A 16280-nucleotide genomic window follows, 5' to 3' on the forward strand; every position below is an offset into this window, starting at 1 on the left:
CTCATCCTCTCCTACGAGTAACCTCAAGGCACACTGATATTGAATTCTCTGTCTTGGAATGTATGGATGGGGAGATAAATAGATGAAGGGATGATATGAAAGGAGGGCAAATGCATTGACGTGACAGATGCATGAAAAGACGGACAGATAGACTGAACAAAAGAGGATGGGTGCTACCAGTGGTGTAAGATAACAAAGTATTAATACTTCGTTACATTTGTTACATAAGCAGAACTTACTACGTTTAAGTTTTCTTGCTGGTTGCTCTAGCTGCATTTGGTTTTTAAAAAATGACTTTTAAATATGCTTTTATTTTGGTTGTTTTTAGCAGTTTTTTTGCTAATACTTTTATCTTGTTGTACTTTAAAGTTTGTTCCAAAAGTGCCTTACAAATGAAATCTATTATTATTATTATCATTACATATGTATTTTTGGTTTGGTTATTTGTGGTTATAAGTTATTTTGTTTTGACACAAAATGGGCAACTCAATGATTTGTATGACTTGTCATGTAATACTGGCTATTCAAATTTCCTGAGACAAACTATTTCCACAAACTGGCTGCAAGGTTTGTCCCCCGTCCTGTATGACTTATCATGGAGTTTTTTCTTTGACCGACCCTGCTTCCACAAACCAAGTGAACCGCAAGGTTTCTCTTCAGTTTAACTTCACTTCTGAATCATCAGAACAAAACATAACTATAGTTCTTGTTAATTAATGTTTATTGTTATGAGGGCAGCTTAAACTTCAAATTTAGCACACCTATCAGCAGTTATCTAGCATACCTAAACCAAATCCACTCCACTGAAGTAAAGGACTGTTTTTCACAAGAAACTTGGCAAACAGCCCTGTGGCATTCTGCTGTTATTTTCGTGTCATCTCCTCTTCCGCGATGGTAAATGAGTTGGACTTGGGTGTCTGACTTCCATCTACTGAGAATGAAGCAGAGGTTGCTGCTTTACTGACGTTATCTATGGGATTAAATAAATCAATTGACATAGCTATAAGCTACGGCTTTATTAGTGTTAACAAGTGTCCCTGTAGTATTGCCATCAGAGCCACCGGGGCATTAAAAAACCTGATGTTAGCGTTAGTTATTGAGTTTTTTGTGCAGTGGGAATGAGGCTTAAGACTTCTAGTGTACATCACATAGTAGTGACACTGAACTCCAGAACTTCTACATACCCAGTCCCTGTCGATTTTCTACTTGTGCTTTGAGCTGATTTTTGCTGACCAATCATCTGAGTTAAATGAAGGGACTTGGCTGTTTATCAGACAGAATACAGGAAGAGACTCTTCATTACAGTTGGGAGATCTTTTCTTGTTGAGATCCTTTGATATGAGGTTGGGAGTGACTCTGAATGTCAATATAATTGGAGATCGCCCAAGGCACTTTAGCCACTTTCACTTAGCTGTCAACTGCCTTCAAACTTTCATCCTATCTTCACCTCTCTCTCTCTCTCTCTCTCTCTCTCTCTCTCTCTCTCTCTCTCTCTCTGTCTTTCCTTTTCTGATCTCAAACGCTGCATGATGGATGACCTTTGAAAGGCCACAGTTTACCTAGCCACAGGTGTGTGAAACAAGTGTGTGTCTATGTGTGTCTGCTTGTGCTTCCATAAATAAGTGTGTGGCAGAGTGTAGCATGCATTATTAATGAGTACTCGGCTGCACACTGTTAGGAGAGATCGCTTTATCAAAGGTTTTACAATGTATACTGGGGTTTGATCTCAACAGGAAACACTCACACACCTACACACAAGCACTCACACACCTACTGGGATGTGCATGCATGGAGGCAACAGTAGCTCAAACCAGTTCCCCGTTTCCCTCTCTGACTTGCCCTTCCTGACCAAGTAATTAGTAAATAATCAGTATAATCACTTCTCTGTTGCCTGTTGTAAAAAAATGGTATAAGGGTTCAAATAGCTTTATTGCTTTCAGGGCTGAGTATCAGTCTAAAAGTTATGATACCAGTACCAATACCATTACCCTTAAAGCCCAGACGCACCAAAGTGACATCAAAGAACTAGCAGTGATGAAGGCTGACAGTTGTGTTGCCTCATGTCGCCTTTATCTCGGCTAAAAAGTTGCACTGAACACACGAACAATGGGCAATGGCCAACTGGAACGTATGTTCTGCGCCCGTCTGAGAGGAAATAACTCTTTGTACCAGCAGGTGGCGCTTGTCTTTATTTGTCATTCAAAAAGAAAAAAATGGAAGACCAACAGGATGCTAGATATCCAGTTGGTACAACACAACAAAAGAAACTAAATGTTGAAAGAACAGTTCACCATGCGTCAACAAACATTGACACAAACAAATTCGAAAGGTTTTTGCCAAAGAGCTCAGTGGCTTAAAACATAATCTCATCTTGTATAACACGTTTGTTTCGATGTTACGCCCTCTTGACTTAAGCCTTTTGTTAGCTTTTCTCACTTCCACTTCTCTTCTCTCACGCTGAGCTGAGCTGCCAATCAGAGTGATTTTATTCGCTGTCGGTCTTCGCTGTCTGCAACGCCTAATGATTGCCTGAGGAATAACTTCCTTTTAATACTTGCCTTTAACCAATTAGTTATTATATCTACACTACTGATGATTATTGATAAAAGTACCAATAGTCATTGCTACAATATTGTCACATCAAAGAGGGAATTTAGTAAAACAAAAAAAAAAAAAATGTATTGTTCGACTCTGTCTCCCAGTTCTAGATGAAGTACTTTTGGTGAGATTAAAAGTGTTGCCATATATATCATGTATCAAGATATAGCCAAAACTGGCAGGCCTGACTGCAGCCAAAAAGCTTATAGTTCAGCGTTGGAAACCTCCCATGATTTGTCAAGCAGTCACTGGCTTGGGAGTCTTTTGGACATTTCATACCGAGAACTGTCATCTGCAACAGTTAATGATGCACATCCAAGCACAATTTCAATGTGGACAAATTTGATGTCAAATTTGAAAGAGCTTCTATCTAAGTCAGAATGCTCTGTCGATGTAGATATTACTCATATGTGGGTTTGGTGGAAGGGGTGGGGTGTGGTGGGTTTTGGGGGTGGGAGGGTTCGGGGCCTAGGGTTAAAAAGTCAAATGTACCCAGCAATCAGTTGACTTCGGTTTCAATATGTACATGTACATGTTAATGTTATAATAAAAAAATTTATGATAAAAAAAAAGATATAGCCATAACATATTGTAATATAATCTCAGTCCATATTGCCCGGCCCTAATTGAATGTAGTGACATCCATTAAGTGTCCCCTCCAATCAGCATCACAATTTTATTTGTCAACTCTATATTTTGAGAAAAATGCCATGTCAGTAGGCACTGACAACAGACACGCCTACACATATATACATCCGTACATTAAAGTAGACATGTTTACTTTTTCTACAAAAGCATGGAAGCTGCGCAGGGGTCAGTTGAGTCGAAACTTACTTCTACTACCCTGAGGATGAAGGTTTGTCAAGAGCTGTTGACCATTTAGTGAAAGTGTGTGATGTGCCGGAGGCTACCTCCAATTACTTCAAACCCCCAACACACACACACACACACACACACACACACACACACACACACACACACACACACACACACACACACACACACACACCCTCTCTCCTCGTCTTGCCATCTAAGTACACTGTAATTAAACACTTAATTATTGATGGTGCCGACTGAACGAAAGGCGAACTGATAAAACACTGAAGACAGACATCCACGCACGCTCAGACATCAAGCAGTTGTCCACATTCACCTCTCTCTCCTTCTAACAACCAGCAGCCATGTGTTTGCTTTTGTTGGAACAATCTGCATGAGGTGTGTGTGTGTGTCGGCTTTCCGGTGTGTGTGTGTGTGTGTGTGTGTGTGTGTGTGTGTGTGTGTGTGTGTGTGTGTGTGTGTGTGTATACAGTATGTGTGTGTCTGTGCAATTTCCTCTCTTCTCCTGGGGTGAACGGCTCTGTCCAGAGACTAATGAGCCAGTCTACAACATTACTTAGAGTAATACCTCAACCAGCACCACTAAAACTCTACAGAACACAGGTGGCCTAGTGCTGTATGAGTGTGTTAGTGTGTGTTTTCAAATCTTCATTTTTCCAATACTGGCATCATAATTACTGGCACGCAAGTTGAGTTCATTACTGAAAACCATTGGAATGACGGGCTTCAAACTGTCATTTATGAACTGGGAACATTTTACTGGATACAGTCATCTGCATATTAAAAATGGACGAGAAGTGATGACTATTATTTAAGAATGCCGGACTCTATAAGTTAATATCTTGTTGAGTTTGTATATTGTGAGTTTGCATCGTGGTAAGCTTGAGTTCAGTCAGTTACAGTTGCTTCAAAAGATGATCTCTTTTCACTGCAGAATAAATATTTCAAAATGTCCATTGAAATTCTCAAACCAGGGCTGCAGCAGAATCTGCTCCTCTGCTCTTTGTGAAATCAGTATGTATCAAACATTCCTACTGTAGTCACTAGAAAATGGCTAAATACAGAGTGTACTTGTAGCACTCAATAAAGCTCTGACGCTCCTCCAGAGGTAGTGTATCCATGATTGTTAGGCTACACACCATGTACACATTTTTCAGTATTTTGTATTCAATTTTGCATTTGTATTTGTTTTCTTTTTGCATTTCATGTAAAACATCTTTGAGAACCTTGAAAAGCGCTATATTAGTCCTATCTATTATTTTATTATTATTACATTCGTAGTGAAAGCCTTAGTGCTCAATTCAGATTTATTGCTAAGATCCATTTTTTTCTTTTTTAAACGTGGCCAATATCAGATACCATTCTGAACTGGTCATGGCCCTGAACGACCCACATGCACAAAATAACAGTAACAAAAACGTCACATGCAGCGTGTTGTTGTGCAAAGGTTGACACGGTGGCCACTGAACGTCAACTTTTCCAGTTTAATTTGTAAGCTGATTTGCGGTGGAGGCCCACAAATGCCTGAGCAGATGATAATGAGGATGAGGAGAAAGAGAGAAAGTTTTTTTGAATCATGATTTTTTGTGGAGTAATGGCTACTACTACTGTGCAGAGTTGAGTGTGGATGCTCAAGAAGAGCCAAGACTGGTGAAATTGTGACATGAATGGCTTCAAGGAAACTGAGTGACTCCTGCCAACGCAGGTTTGTCACAAATGTCGATCTACAGTGACGTTAAAGTCGCGTGAATTCTTATATATGACTATTCAGACCAAGGTCATATTGCATAGAATCTCAGACCTGTATCAGATTTAGGTCCATACATGAAAGTGGCTCAAATCTGACCTAAAAAAAACCCCAAAGAGATTGCATGTGATTTGTGTTGCTCACACTGTTATAAATGAATTGGCTGCAGTCTGAATGTAGCCTTAGCTGGTGCAGTCATTTATACCTTTTAACCTCTTTCCAAAATGAAATTCAACTAAAGTGGGAAGCATATTTAAAACTTACACTGGTAAATTTTGAAGCCAAAACTTGTGCGGACTCAGTCTACAACATCAAGGCTCTTAAGGCTGTTCTTTAATATTGTATTCTATTATATATTATTTCAACTTTCATCTGTACTTAAGGTTACATATCTATGAATTTCTGTGCTATTTCTAAAGGTCAGTATGCATACTTGATTCTCTCATTATTACATTGCCCACATCAGCCCCTGCTGTCACCTTCAGTAGATAGTTTGACATTCACAGTAAGCAACAGGTATGTGGTCTGTAATAAATCTCGGTGGTAGCCTGTATAGCGTTAGGTGTAAAGGTCCAGAGATAAAGCCATCATATTGTCTAACTGGCTTTAGTAATACACTGTATGTAAATCTGTTTACAGGCATCATTTTACTAGATAGGGAATATATTACTCAAAAATTGCTTGCAGAAACAATTAGTGTGTGAAATATCTACATCAAAATCCCTCACTACATTATAGAAATTTGTGCTATTATCCTTAATCAAAGAGTCAATGAAAGTTAGTCTGTGAAATTTCCTACTGTTACAGATAATCTCAACACCATACTTCTGTTAACATTCAATCTCACAACATTAAGAACTTGATCATACTTTATTTTCTTAGATCGCTTGTTGTCTCCAGCTCGCAGCTCGTTCTCCAGCGCCGTTGTATTCATTAAATTGTACCAGGCTTTCAATTAACGATTTCACCTTGAAGTCTACATTAAAGATGAACATATGGTGAAAAACCTGCTCCCAGCATTTTTTGCAAACATTCATTCAAAAAAGTTTTGTGGTTCCATTTAAAAAAAGAAAAGAAAAGCTAAACAAAAGACAAAAAAACACGCAATGGCATATGGCAACTCCTACATCTTTGCAAGTCAGAATTCTATATTCTGCTGTACATCCACATTATTTTATCTTATTCAAGCTTTCTTGTGTTATTCAGTTCAGTTCAGTTATCCAGTTTCCTTGATTTAGAGGCGTTAAGTGTTTTATTGTGTGTTGTTTGTGAATGTCTTTGATAGTCTCTGGGCCCAGGTGTTGGACCATATTTTTATTAATCTGTTGCCTGCTGTCACAATGTTATAATAATGAGCACAAGATGCGACATTATGATGTTTTCATGTGTGTGTATGTGTGTGAGCCAACGTAACGCAGTAATGAACAGAGACTGTGATACGATCAGAGATATTCCAGTCTCCAGAGCAGATGTTACTCAACCTCCCATCTCCGTTCTGCGCTGATCATATTAAGCAGACAAGAGGTGTCTGTATGCGTGTCTGTCTGTGTGCGTGCGTTCATGTTTATGTGTGACTGTGATAGACGGAAAGACAGAGACAGGGAGTGGGAGGGAGCAGTGCAGATGGGGAATTCTAACTAGACTTATGGTAGGCCGGGGACAAGTGTCTAATGCATTCATCAAGAAGAAATCCAAACTGCGTCGGTGGATCACAACATGCTCATGGGTACATCTGAATAGGTGATTTGGAGGCAGCTACAACCTTTCACTGTCAAGAGATTCAGTTGTGATGATACATGACGTAGTATTTTTTAAAATAAATATTGTTCTGTTTAGTTAAAATTACAGTAATCAAGATGTGACAATATAATTAGTGGTCTCTCTCTTACGGCAGTTTGACATGTGTCTCAACAACAATCTACGTGAACATTGTTGCTCTGTGACATATTTCTATCATGCATTTTCACATGGGTGTTTCGACCTTTGACCTTACAGGAAACTGCAGCTCCTCAGATTTTGTTAGTTTTGTTTAAGGCTGAAACGATTACTCGAGTAAATCGAATAATTAAATTATTAAAAATCATTGAGGCAAAAGCCTAACTGTCTTACTTTGATTTCACCCATTCTCTAACTGGGAATGATGGTGGGCTGCTGGCAGCTGTAGAAGAAGTTATGCTGTTCTCTAAACCCTCAATGTAACTAATACAGAATAGTGCAGGTTGTGTTGAATTGGAGGAAATTTTTAAAGTACTTTTTTTTCTGGGGGAGAATAAATATGAATATATACAAATATACACACATAAACACTGAAAAATATAGATTTTTAAAAGGAAAAGGCGATTAATTGATAGTTCCCTATAAGGGACCTTAGACTGTCTTGTTTTCTCCTATATTACTATTACCCTTTGAAAAAGCAAAAAAAATTGGATGAAAATTTTCATCCAACATCCAAACATTCAAGCATATCCGATTGCTCGATTAATCGCAAGAATAATGAGTGGATTACTCGTTTACCAAAATAATCGATAGCTGCAGCCCTAGTTTCGTGACATTGTAACCAAATGCTTTAATAATAATTGATAAATAAACTATAAAAAACCATTAAGTATTAATTATCTTTATAACATGCACACTGTCATTATTACCAAATAGCTTGATAAAAAATAGTTGCTTATAAGATTTTTCTCAACCTTGCAACTCAAAGTGTGTTCCTTCTAATGTCTTGTAACTGGTTTATAATAGATACTGCTACCACTTTAAATTATTTTCTACAGTTTTGAAATACTTCTAACTTTGAAGTTATTGTCATTTCCATTCTCTCCATTCATTCTCCATGTTATTTACTATAACTTACACGATACAAACACCATCTAAACTTTCATACCTTTTCTGTTTGTTTTTATACTGTAAAAAGTGGAAGGTTACAATACTGCTTTCTGCTGAAGTGCTGCCCCCCTCGACCTCCTAGATTATGCCCCTGTGATCAGCTGATAAACAAATTCTCTGAAGTTGACAGTAGAGAGTAGAAATCTTTGAGAAGCGAGCAAAAGAGCCAAAAAGAGCGAATGAGACTGGAAGCAGCTGTAGATGTTCTGTTCCCATCGGAGGGTTTGGCCTCTGAGAGAAGTCATGTGGAGCAGCACGGCTCTCCCCATGGGCTCTCACAGCTGCAGATTCCTGTGCACTTTCCCTCTGTCTCACGCTCCTTTTCTATCTTTACTCACCTCCCCTCCTTTCCCTCGATCCTTGCATCCCTCTCTTTCTCCAGTCTACTGTATCTCTCTTGTGTCCAGCTCCTGGCCTTTTGCCACGGTTCTCAATCAAACTGGAATTTGAAATCAACCTTTCTTTATCTCCTCCGACCCCTGTCTCTCTTTCATCATGCTTCCTCCTCTTTCCTACAACATATCTCCTCCTTCTCTTTCCAGATCTCCTCTTTAATCCTCTGTGCTCTTTTTATCACTCTTTTCCTTCCTCCTGTCTCCTTAATTCCTTCATTTGACTGTGTCTGTCTTTAATGCTGTAGACATACTTGTACGGTATGTTCACGCCAAACACGATGTGAGCATTCAATGCAGAGAGCTTACATACAAAGTCGGAATCTTTTAATTTACATTTTTCAGTATATATCAAAAGTGCAGTGCTGAACGGTCATTGCAGGAATGGATGAGATAAGCATAGGTATATACTGAAAACAGCTGACATCAATGTATCCAAAGAAACATGGATTGAGTAAACATAAAGGTGAAAAAAATGAAACCAAAGAAAAAAAATAAACCCACAGGAAAGTTAAATAACAATACATACATATGAAAAAAAAGTACAAAAGTCAATGCAAAGATGCCAATAGACACAAATTTACACCGGGTGGCGCAATGTCCATCGCACAAGTTTGAATTTTTCAACTTGAGCAAGAATTTTATATGACGCTGTGTTGCAAAAGCCTATCAGCATTAAGATCTAGTTGAGATTCTCCTGACGTTTCTGAGATTCAGAAATTAAGGACAAACAGCGTTGCTTTCTGTGGACACACGCAGCTGCTCGGCATTAGTACTGTACAGAGACGCAACAAATAAGGACCCGAAGGGCTCCCTGATCAGTGAGCAAAGCTATAAAGTTACATGGTGAGCTCTGAAAATATACCTGTCTTGTTTAAGCTATTTTTGTTTAGTTTCTTCTTGGCAAAATGCTGTGAGTAAGAAGTTGGTCTTTGCTGTGGAAAGTAAACAGCGGGTGGCGTGTAATATGCTGACAGTGACAGTTTTAAAAATAATGACGTGTGTTAACGTCTTGTTTCACGCTGCTTCAGGGCACGGAGCCTCAGTGTTTACATCCAGCTATCTGTTGTGTTTCACTGCAAACCAAGTTAGCTGTTATCTGCCTCTCCTAACCAACATAAGCACAACCACAGCTGTCGAGGGCAAATTTTTGCAAGTTGCAAAATGATCCAAAAAAACTATAGCAGCTGTATAGTAACGTTGAGTAACGCAACGTGAACATTTTTATCGCGTATGGTGTGAACGCAGCATTATTCTCCAACCCCTGTTTCACCCAAGTCTCCTCTTGTTTTTTACTTTTTGTTTATAATTTCCCGCTTCTTCTTTTGTTACTCCTTGCACACACCTTTTCCCCAGAAACAAACCAATGCATTGCTGGAAAAAGCTCCCATCATTTTTTGCTGAACAATCCGCACCCTTGTATATATCTTTCTCTTTATTATCGCACTGTTCACTCTCATAAGCTAAATTTTAATGAGAAGTACGACCACTGTGATCATGCTGAGTCGGAGGATTGTTTTTCCTCTCTTTGGACTGTCCTTTTCTGTTAATCCATCTGCTCATAATTTATGTCTTTTTTACTTCCCTTTTCAGACTCCTCTCTCTTTTTTGTGCCTCTGCTACTGACCCTTCACATCTTCTACATTTTTACTTTCCTGTCATCCCTTTGAGTTGGGACTCATTATGTCTCACAGATAAGCAGCATTCATGAATGTGGACAAGTTAGAAACGAGGATGGGAAAAATGAGTGTGGATGTGGGTGTTAATGATCTTTTAGACCGTTGTGAGTATTGCTTTGTTGTCTGGGGGGAGAAGGCAGTGTGCTCTGAATGGCCCATTGATTTCAGGCGTGTGGAGACCTAAGAGAGAGAGAGAGACACACACACACACACACACACACACACACACACACACACACACACACACAGAGGGAGTCTGGGAGGCTCTGTGAGGTTTAGCAGAGCCTGTCTCATCTTCCCTGTCTATCCTTTAAGCTGTGCTCTGCTTTCTCACTAAATGCATGGTGGGCTGCTGGGCTGCCCTGGCAGAATGACAACTAAGACTGGTGAGAGCAGGGCAGAAATATCTCTCTGTGGGGCTAGCAGGTACGAGTCCAATGCCATCTAACACTCCACTTCCAAACATTTCTGTGCTCTCTGTGGCCGCAGCGTAATGATCTCATACATCAGTGTGCATGAACACTGCAAGGTGCACAAAATGAGAAATATTATGCTCCCTATTTGGCTATGGGAACATTGATAGGCACAACAGTTGCTGCGGTCATCATTAGGCCATTCTTGTATTGGACTGGGAGTAAGATATGTATCAGCAATTCTGCCTGCAGGTAGTACTGGATGTTTTTGCCTCCTTGTATCCGTGCTTCTTATGAATTCCTCCTCCTCTTTGCTCCCTTTTCTCACTGAAGCACCTCATTCATTAAACCACTTCCCTGCATCCATAGATCCAATTCCCAGTGTCCTCGTATCCACGTATTCCTCCTCCCCCCATTAAAGCTGCAGGGGAGCGGTGGCTCTCCTCAGGTCTCCAGTGGTCATCCAGTGACAGAGTGGACTCATTATGGCGTGGAGCCGAGATATCTATACCACAAAGTGAGAGGGAGACTAATGAGCGGTTAGATAAAGCATGCTACAGGGAGTGTGTTATGCACTCCCATTAACTGAACTGTTGTAGTGCTAAATTTGTGTGATTCAGCCGAGAAACACTGGCTTCTAATCAGTTGGCATACGGTAACTTGCAGTGGCTCTGTAATGAACAGTTTTGCCAGTTTAGAGAGGTTAGCTGTCACTCGGGGAGCGGTCTCGTCAAATCAAGGCGCTGTAGTTTAGAGCGGATTTGATTGTGGCTTTGCTTTCTTTGGCTAGCCTGATAACCTGACTGTGTGTACGTGTTTGACAAAGAGAGAGATAGAGAGGGATATAGAGAAAAAGAGAGAAAAAAGAGAAGGGTAATTAGGTATCTTTCCTCACACACCGCTCTTCGCCCTCCCCCATATCTCCCAGAGGGGAGAGGAGCCTCGTCAAAGCCCTGTCATGAATTTTTAACAACCCTGTCGGTCTGCTCTCTTAGGAAGTGTGCGTGCGTGCGTGCGTGCGTGCGTGCGTGCGTGCGTGCGTGCGTGCGTGCGTGTGTGTGTGCGTGTGTGTGTGTGCAAATGCATGTTCATGAACAGTAAGGGTGTGAGGCAGAGGGGTATGTTGACCCAAAATCCTGTAGTCCTATTGTATATTCTCCATTAATGTAGAATATATTGCTAGAGAATGATGCATGATGTATTGAACATCTCTTGCTTATACTCATGTATCATATCACATACAACATCACAGAGAGATCTGTAATCAATATCTAAATGTTCATGCAACCGCTGACGGTGTGTTCGTCTGTTTTCATCTGCAATGAGATGGTAACTATACATATGTTTTTAGTAAATCGAACATGTTTTGATGTGGAATTATGCACACGTGATAAAAGTCTGCCAGCTCAATGGTGTGACATTAACGTGATGTGATGTTCCATTGACATCAGCCGACATTAACCTAATAAGGCGTTCTGCACTTGGCCTTTTCAGCATGGATATGAACTGCTGCCCTTGCGTTCCCTCAGGTGGCATGTTATTATAGTCTTAAATCTTAGCTTTTCTTTTGGTTCCTGAAACACTCACGGAATGAAAATATGGAGCACCAGGTTTTCGTCAAACCTCAGATGTACATATAAAAAAAAGAAATGAATTGAATTTTATATGACCACTTAGGGCTGCGCAATTGGAAAAATTAATATTACAATATATTTGATGTATGTCCCTCATATTTGACCAAACATTCTCAAATAAATAATGTCACAATATTATGGGGTTGACTATTCATGCTTTCTCAAAATATTTATGAGATGTTTGATAAATAATCGTGTGGATAATAATGCGGATATATTGGCGCTAGTTAAACCTGCTATTAACATACGTTGTGGGTGATCCAAACACAAGTAGACAGTGTTAAATACAAGAGTAAAAGACCACCAAGTTGCTTTGTAATCTGATCACTCAAATCAAATGCTGATGTGGTCTGGGACGTAGTTCGTCTCGTGCAGATGTTTCTTTTCCTCGCGACCTGGCCTGACAAGCTTGAGAAGTGTGTTTAACTAACATTAGCAGCAAGTGAGATCACGTTTGTACAAAGGCACCAGCAGTTTGTATGGGTATGGGTTACACATTTTTAAAGTCTGTGTAAAAGTGAATTCAGAGATTTGTCTCAAAACACAATATAAATTTTGGAAACTGATTGTTGAAAACCTGTTACAAAGACCCTTTACTATATAGTACTGAATTGTGGAGTTAGTCAGTTGACTGTTTTTTCACCATTTTCCTGTTTTAAGATTTTTTGGGCTGATCTAAAACCAAGGCTCGATGACGCTATGCTCAGCATAACCACGCCCCTGACCATGTAGCCATATAAAAATGAGAAGAGAGCATCATTAGCATAGTCTCGCGATTGGGCGTGGCCTCCAGCGGACACGCCCCCAGCGTTTCAGATCAGAGAATACTGTGCATTTTTTTTTATAATTTTGATTTCTTCCTTTACATACTTGGTGATTTCTTTGGTCATTCAAATTTGGTCAGGTGTCTAATAACACATCTTTCTGTGATGTGACAAACTCAGAACACATTTTAATTATCACTTTACACGGACTTTAAGTTGAATCAGGCTCCTGTCTCAGTACCATGTGGAGATTATTAGAGTGGATGACAAGACACCAAATATCTGTTGGCATTATATGGCTCCAAACCATTTCAGCTTACTCATGAAAGTACAATACTTTATTTACAGCTATAGATTCAGATGTTAATCTTCTGAATAATCGAGACACCGTCAATGTCTGGTGAAAGCAAGCTTCAACTGTGGACGTTTGATGGACAGAATTTTTTAATTGAAAATAAATGACTTAATACTTGATGTTATGACTTAGTTGTTTTTGCACATGGTATAGATGGTGTGTAATAACTTCTTGATCACTATTTTGTGTAAGTGTGTGTATGTGTGTTTACGGCTGGAATGGGGTGTATATTTAGCTACTGACAGCCAGTGCAGAGGAGGTGGAGACAGGTCTGGAACAGAGCCCAGGACTGGAGGCCAAAGGGATGGGACTGTTGATCAAGAATGGAATCATTGCCGACAGCAGACACATGGCCATAGACACACATCTACACAATCATACCCACACTCAGTAAAAGCACAGACTGACAGATACTATAAGCATCTCGTCCAGTTATTGGTCATGCACTGATCTGACATGGCCTTTGTTATACGTTCCTTCTTGCACAGTCCAACAGATGGGTATCAGATGGAGATTGGCTATAAATGCAATTTACCGTCATCACTTCGAATTGCGTCGATTTATTAAAAATACATCCCTCAGTGATGTTTCTCTGAGGCTGTGGTAACTTTGCTGTTGTGGAGGAAGGCAGTGTATCTGACAGGTGGGTTTATTTAAGGGCAACACTTTCCTCCACAGGGTTGTCATTATCTTGTACAGTTGGAGAAGGGCAGGCTGGGGCCAGGCAAAGGTTTGATCTGTGTGGATTTGCCTGGGTGAAAAGACAAAGTCTTGTGCAATAGTGTTAGTTTCTGATTGTTTCTTTGCCTGCTGTCTGCCCTGGGTTCTCACTGTTCTTTTATGGTAACCCATTAACTTTTCCACACTGCAAAAACTCTATATGTAAGTGAGATAATCCTATTTTTAGATTCAAATTCTAGTATGATTTTCCTTTTTTTAAGTATGAATTGCATCAGTGAGTGCTGACTAAACAAAGCTGTTTGACTTAATTCAAGTAAATGTCACTTAACTAGCGCTGTCTTATTTATGTTTTAAAAAGTCAAAATTGAAATATGTGTGACTAGACACGGGTATATTTGTTACAGGACCCTCCAACACTTATTCTATGTTCACTAGTCAACAGCCATGCGTGTGGAACTGTGGGGCTGTAGGTACAGCATTGATTTTAGTAAAAATCTGTGTAACCATCTTTAACATGCAATTATCAATTTTAGGGCTGTGTCCTACTTTGAATTTGAAAGTCGAATCAGACATTCAGCAAGACATTCAGTGTGACACTGTGGCATTCCTTTAATATAGTAAAAAAAGCTAACAGCGCTTTTTATGGGTTGTAAGTGCACAACAAGAGGTTGTATTGGATTAAGTTGCTGTGCGCTGTAAATTCATCATTTTCTAAGCAGAAGACAGAAGATAATGTTGTCTTGGAGCCTTACAGTGCGGAGTCTCTCTTCCTCTCAGTGCCGCTTCATTGCGTCAGCTGCAGCTTGTATCGAAGAGTAACTTTCATGTTACTCTCAACTCTAGTTACTCTAGCACCCCCCCTAAAAAAAAACTTAAAGCACTCTCAGTCAACTGAGGGGTCTCTGACTGATGATTCGACTCTCTGACTTTCAAGGGGCAGCCCTAGTCAATTTATACACTAAAAACTAAACTCAGTACAAAAGGCACTGATGGGAATGCCATGCATTGTTGAAGTTATTTGCTCATAAACTTAAGTGTTGGACAAATTGAAATTGTGTCTTGATGATGATGCATGCTAAAAAGTCAAAAGCCGAAGTACATTGAGACAAATGGGGATCATGAATGTCTGTACCAAATTTTGTCCAAGTGTATCAAGATAATTTGAAGTGTGTGTCAGAACTTAGACCTGCTTGTGGCACTAGAGAAAAGTCAGAAGGCCACAAAAATCATTCAGATTCATCCTCTGAGGATCATGAATGTGTTTACCAAAGTTCATGGTAATCCCTCCAATAGTTTAAAAAATATCTCGCTCAAAACTAGGGCTGTAAGTCTTATTGCGTTATTTGCGATGCGATTAAAGTTCGTAATAACACGATATTTTTTTTTTACATTTCTAATTGCATTCATCGCCTGCCAACTTTCCATCTTGAAGAGGCTGTAGCGGGCTGATATTGAAGTTAGACAGATGATACTCATTCTTGCTTCTCAGGAGGATGAATAACATTCCTAAGTTTTGGTGATGAAAAAATGGCATGGTAGTACAGATACCTCCTGTGTGAAGTTTTGTTATTGAAACAAAAATAGCACTAATCTTATTTTAAGCAGGTTGGTCTTGGTTTAATACTTCTGGTAGCTGGTAATCTTATTTTAAGAAATCGTCCAAAGTGAAAATCACTTGAAGCTACAGTTGGTAACTTTTATGAAATAACTTTGTCATGTTTGCTGAAACTGTCACTATATACTGAAAGAGGTACATGAGATACTCTGTGGTAGCTGTGAGGCAGGAGGTAGAGCAGGTTTTCCACTAAACAGAAGGTTGGTGGTTCGATCTGTGACTCCTTCAGTCCGCACGCGTGTAAATGATTTACTGAGTAGCATTGGCCACCAGCATATGAATGTTTGTGTGAATGTTTGAATGTAACAAGTAGTGCAAAAAGTGTTCTGAGTGCTAGAAATACAAGTTCAAGTCCATTTACCATCCTGCTCTTCACACTGCCTCTCATGGCATATGCTAGAGTCGACTGTGGTGCACCAAAAACAGCCAGTCAGAGCCAAGGAGTCTCTAATGCAGTGGCCAATCTTTTCAATCACTTTGTGAACTGTAATGAAACTGTCAAACAACAAAATAAAACTCATATCTGACATTTTTACTTCATTTTGATAGGGCATTTTTGCAGTGCTCAATGAACTAGACACGAGTAGTGACATTTAAAAAAAATCTTTAAAAATATGCACAATAACAGTTAAATTACTTCACACATCAGCTGTAAGATGTAAAAGTCAGATCTCTTGTC

The 16280-nt window shown here is 39.6% G+C and overlaps 1 protein-coding gene across 6 annotated transcripts in view; it reads left to right on the forward strand.

Annotated features, from left to right (window-relative positions):
- Window positions 1-16280, forward strand: part of cacna2d1 (calcium voltage-gated channel auxiliary subunit alpha2delta 1) — a 77233-nt gene that overhangs the window by 8710 nt on the left and 52243 nt on the right. The gene's annotated exons all lie outside the window — the stretch shown is intronic.

Source organism: Plectropomus leopardus, chromosome 7 (genome assembly GCF_026936395.1).
Source record: "Plectropomus leopardus strain MGB_pleo_1.0 chromosome 7, ASM2693639v1, whole genome shotgun sequence".
NCBI classification, from domain to species: Eukaryota; Metazoa; Chordata; class Actinopteri; order Perciformes; family Serranidae; genus Plectropomus; species Plectropomus leopardus.